This window comes from Limulus polyphemus, unplaced genomic scaffold (assembly GCF_000517525.1).
Source record: "Limulus polyphemus unplaced genomic scaffold, Limulus_polyphemus-2.1.2 Scaffold4024, whole genome shotgun sequence".
Classification (NCBI taxonomy): domain Eukaryota; kingdom Metazoa; phylum Arthropoda; class Merostomata; order Xiphosura; family Limulidae; genus Limulus; species Limulus polyphemus.
The window spans coordinates 62,028-67,954 of NW_013669634.1; the positions used below are offsets into that span (position 1 = coordinate 62,028).

Here is a 5,927-nt window from a genome sequence, read left to right on the forward strand (position 1 = left end):
AGGCGTGCGTATAAGCGTTAGTTTGGAAGCAACTGGTGGTTGTCTAAAGTCAATCGTTACACTAGTAGAACTTTAGCCTATCGCCAAGTGATTGTGATAAGGAGGGTTAAACATAGAAGTTGGTGACGAGACAGTTGCATTTTTGTCGTATTTTTGAAGCTTGTAATTATTCAAGTTTAAAAAATAGGTAAGTTTTCTAGCATTTTTATATTATTATAGTGTACTGATACGTATAAAAGTATAAGCGTACGGTATTATTATAATTTATGCTGTACTGAAGTTAGTAGTACTACTACTTCCTACTGGCGTAGTACTCTACTAATACTGTGATAGCTGAATGAATATTATTTGGAGGATATTCATTCTAGCATTATTACAGTATTAGCAACTCTTATAGGCCTATTTTTTGTAGTAGTATAAGCTGTAGTGTTACTGATTGATGAGTTCTGATTTTACTACGCGTTACGTATGACTTTAATTTGTATTTTGTTGGTAATATAGGCGAATAGGAAATATTTCGTATATATACTAATGTTTATTTTATTTTTGTCAAAATATATGTAAACTTTAAACTTTCAGAGGTTAAAACTAAAGAGCATAATTATGATGCATTATGTACTAATTTAGTAACTGTGTTTATGTGAATATACTGTTGTATCGTTGTTCTTTCGTGGGCGGGTTATTTTAAAATTATTTTGTGAAAATAACTCAATATGTGGAAGAGGTCTATTAGAACCTGACCATCCCAGGTCGCAAAAAACCTAAATTCCGATGAGTGAACTGGCAGCGAACGTAAGATCATTCTCAGCACAGAAGTCGTACAGTACGGTACAGATTGGACTGAAATTGAAAAACTAAATTATGACACCCATCAAGCAAACTGCAAGAAAATCCACCAGCGGAAAAGCACCAAGAAACCAACTGGCCACTAAAGTTGCTCGAAAGAGCGCTACAGCAATAGGAGGCGTAAAGAAACCTCATTGTTACAGGCCCGGAACTGTAGCCACCGTGAAATCCGTCATTACCAGAAGTCAACTGAGCTGGTCATTAAAAAAAAAAAGTCAATGTTCAGTCCATGCGAGGAGAGCAAGTTGCATTATTTCATCCTTGAATATTTGTACACTGTTGTATTTTAGAGTAGATCTAATTGAGGTGTTTAAGATTGTTGAGGGAGTTGATATAGCGCTGATGCATCAGTCACCTTTTTTTTTTTTAATTTAATGATGAGAACTGTAAGACTAGGGGACACAAATTTAGGCAGTGTGGGACTCACCTTCAGCTAAGACGCTTTAGACAGCTTTATTTGTTTTAAGAGGGTCGTTGATGTTGATCGTTGGAATGTGGTAAATGCTATGAATTTAACTTTTAAGGGTGTTTAAGGAAAGGCTTGATAAATATTTGAATGATATGGGTTGGATTTGAGTGTTTTATTTTTGGTTTAATGTTTAGTTTAATATGTAAATTGTTGTAGGCATACTTTACAAATGATGTTCAAAACACTAACAATATTATTATTATTACTATTAGGACTAGTGTAAAATCAAACCAACTTATTTTTACTGAGTAAGAGTGATAAGTAACACACTAACTGTTTTGCTCTACTATCTTGAAACAGTTCTGCACTCTTCACATCTGCTTTTTGTAATTTAGTTTTGAATATGTTAGAATAACTAAATTTTCTATGTGTTTCTATGCTCTCTTGCTAACAAACAAATTCCAAAGTTAAGAATATAACTTGCAACAAATTAAACAATACTACCAGTGCAGTACAACTGCTGGTATAAGGATAAAATTTTGGTTCTACCACCTAGTGTGCGAGACCAAATTTGGGGGATTGGATGAGCTTCAGAGGGGGGTATCTGTTTCCAGTATTCAAGTTAGAATGAAACAAGTGTACTCTGATAAAGGGTTTTATTTGTTAAGCTAAAAAAAACAACAACTCTTTAGTGCCAAAATAACTCCCCTTTTAATATTTGTCCATGAAGTTTATGGGATTGGCCATCTTGTGTTCCTCTTGTGCAAAATACTAGAAGTGTTCCTGGTTGGGCAGGTATTGCATTTAGCCATTTTACATTGGCAAGTAAGCTTTGTTAAGCCTTCCTTGATCATATCTGTTGACAGAATTTATGAAAACATTTTAGAATATGGCTTTAGAGAGCTAAGTCATCTCTGATGCATGTGTGGCCACTACCATGTTTTGTGTGGGATTTTGGATTGGAGTATGGGTTTTACTTCTTCATAACCTGGAAACTAGTGTGAATTTGGCAGAGTTGTGGGCATTTCATATTCCAGATATTGCAAGAAGTTCAAATCTCTGTTCGGAATTAAGAAAAAAAAAGAGTATTGGAAAGTCTTGTTTGGGAATCGACTCACCAAACACGTCTCTCTGACTTGCAGACTGGGTGTTAAACTAATATTTGGAGTCATAAGAAAGATGAATGTGATTTTTTACCTTCGAGTATGTAAAGAAACAAAAGAAAAAACTTTGGGAATAATATCTATCAGTTAACTATTTTTGGCCAATATAAAGAAACATGAACAGGCGAAGTGCCAGAAGGCCATATCCCATCTAGATCAAGTGGAACTTGCCAATGTTAGCAACCCAATCTAGTTAATTTTCACCTTTCAAATTAGTATGCCTACTCATCAAAAATCTTAGAAGGAAGACCAAGGAATTCATGTTTTATCAGATGAACTATTCCACAATTTTTTTCAATGACAGAATAATAGTTATGTAGAAGACAAAGTATATGTGGGATTTCAGATGTGTTTACTGTTTATAACCCCTAATATTAAAGCTCACTTTTCCAACATTTTATTCTACCTGTCTTACAAACTATCCAGTTTAAAGACCTGAATCAAATCTTTTCTAATTCTTCACTTCAGTAATGTCAATTCTTTATGTTGCTTCATGTATGAAGTTTTTTAGCCAGGGGTCATTTTAATAGCCCATCGGCCGTACATTGGTATCCTTCACGTAAATAAAAAAAAACAGAAACACGTATACAGGTTATGAAGGTCCCATAATAGTTATTTCTCTTTTACTCATGATTTGGTGTATTTTTGAACATATTTGGAATTGTAATAAAAAAAACAGACTCCAAGTAGGAAATGTTTATTTTTATATTTGTCAACTTTAAACTAATTTGTATTAGAAAGATTAAATTTACAATAAAAAAATGTAAAAAAAACTGACGGTGTGCCATATTGATGTCGTACATCTCGCACCAAAATAATGTAATTTAGTGTTTCACATTTCTATATGTAGTCAATAGAAAGTTTACAAAGAATTTTTAAATATTACACATGCGTTACGTTATCAAGCAAACCATGCCATGTGTTTATACTTCTAACAGAATGCTTAATATTGTAAAGACAGTTTTTGGAAAGCAGATTTCAAACTTTACTTTAAATATTGCTTGTCATTAATAAAGTTAGGGAGACTAATGTAATAATATAAGGGGAGTACTAGTTATTTTGATCCATTTTGTGCTTGCGATACCAATGATACAGTTGCATTTCTTCGTGTCTGACTACATTATTTTTAGAAATATCACGTACATTTAAAATAAAAATTATCAAGCTTCCACTTTAACTCTTAAGACTTAAATGTAATGCTTACATTGTGAAAGTTCATTACTCTGGAAGTTAAAAGACTCTCTGGAGCTTTTATAACCCCATTATTTTATCTTGACCTTTCTAATCATATTTGATCCATCAGAGAACTTTTAGGAACAACTACTTCACATATGATAATAATGTATTTAGTTTGTGAGGAACTGTACACTTCTGATCAATGACTTGACTCTGTTTTTTCTCTAATCTTTTTTTCTTTTTCAAGAGCAAAGTGTTCTTTTAAATGTTTTGTACAAAGCAGGAAATTAAAAAAAACAAACTGTAACTGCATTAGTGACTCCCACACACAACACCATAGTCATCACATTCCTACTTTTTATGAGCTTTGTTATAATGTCCCATCTCTATTTTTTTTTAATCTTAGAAACTGTAAATGGTAATTTGCTCTTCAAGTATGTTTATAAACTGTTATTTGCCCTTTGCTCTTGTTTTTGATGTGTGGCATATTCATGATGTACTGACCTATTTCTAAAGTCACTTTTACCAGATGACACTTGCTCTTGTCTATGGTCATTTAAACCCATGTACTTTGACCTTGTATATCATCTTCATGTATCAGTTTTGAAAGGTCTTCTTTTCAGAAATTGTACAGAATACAAGTTACTACACAATTTTCATGTGTGTCTTGCGAGGATTACATACAGTTTCCATTATGGTGCAGAAACATTCATTTGACTCGTGTTTTTTTTAGATTACACTGATGGTACGGTCAAATGGTAATTTCTTAGAATCAGTATTTTTTGTGTAAATGCAAAGATATCTTTACATTGTACTAATTTCTAAATAATAATGAATACCCCATTTGTAGCTCAGTCGATAGTTGGAAGTTCTTTTGCATAAATATTAATTCCAGAAGACAATTTTTGGGCACATGACAAACTGTTTTGATGTTCCTTAAATGAACATCCAAATCTAAATAATAACCTTGGTTCATTTCAACTCTCTCTTTATTTTGATATATTCATTTTTATTAAATTGTGTTCTTAACCTTTGTAAAATTCACTTATTTCTTCCCCTCTGCATATATTTCTTTTTCTCCATATTAAAAGCTGTACCATTTTATATATGAATTTTGTACCGCCACAAGTGGTATTCCCTTTCAAACTTTACCACACTTTACCCATTTCAGCTCAGCTACATAATGAAATAATATAATGTGTGTTTTTGTTTTTCATTATATAACTAAAAATAAATCTGGCACTGGGAGAGTTATCTATAAAGGTGGTGTTGAAAGAGTTAATGATTTGATCGGTTTCTTATAAATTTGATCCTGTGTCAAAGTATTTATATTCAAGCCATATCCAAGCATTATTTATATAGTTATAAATGTAAAGCAGGATTTAGCACATACATGTGTGCTAATGTCAAATATACAGTTTCTCCCTAACCCTAATATTGGAAAATCATTCTTAAACAAAAATATCTAACAGAAATATTATTTTATTTGTCATTTGTCTGGGGATGTACACTAAAAAACAATGAATAATTTACTCTGGGTTAACATGCTGTCTTCAAGTACAGTTCAAGGTAATGTACAGTAGTTTTTCAGTTACCTAAGATGCCACACTCATGTTAAATTTTCTTTTGTATGACTTTCTGGTATTGTATATGTTTCTCCTACGCTGTAATATTCAGTATAACATTATGCATAACTTTAGTAGACCTACGAAGAGTTTTTTGGAACCATGTATTGAAATGAGAGCACTTGGAATATGCACCTTGGTGGTTTAAGTGCTTCATGATTCATGCCAGATGTGGGAAAGAGTTTTGAAATACTTCGCTGATACACATGCATCTATAGAGTAGTACCTCGTGAGTGGTTCCGTAAACCATTTACTTGTGCATTTTCTGATGTTACTCAATGGATATTGTGATCTTTTAACATGTGTATACAAACACACACACACACACACCTAGGCTTGCACCTAGTTATATATGACAGAATGAACTGAGAAAATAACAACTTATGCCATTTTTAGCTATGATAGTTTCATGTGCATACACTTAGAAAAGATCTGCTCGCCTATGAGCATATTTGCTAAAAATGTGTTGACGGCAGTGTACAGTTTATGCAGTGTTTTCTACATATGTAATATATCTATGTATGTTATCATGATAATTAACTTTGGCTGTTAATAATCATGGATGGATAATGTGACGAATGTTGAGGTTATTTGGATGGATAATGTGACGAATGTTGAGGTTATCGTGGATGGATAATGTGACGAATGTTGAGGTTATCATGGATGGATAATGTGACGAATGTTGAGGTTATCATGGATGGATAATGT

The 5,927-nt window shown here is 32.7% G+C and overlaps 1 protein-coding gene across 1 annotated transcript in view; it reads left to right on the top strand.

Moving 5' to 3' along the window:
* Window positions 1–5,927, top strand: part of LOC106470470 (endothelin-converting enzyme 2-like) — a 43,828-nt gene continuing 37,901 nt past the window's right edge. Inside the window, exon 1 of the mRNA XM_022399080.1 lies at window positions 1–187. The gene's annotated coding sequence lies outside the window, so the exon portion shown is untranslated. The remainder of the gene's footprint in view (window positions 188–5,927) is intronic.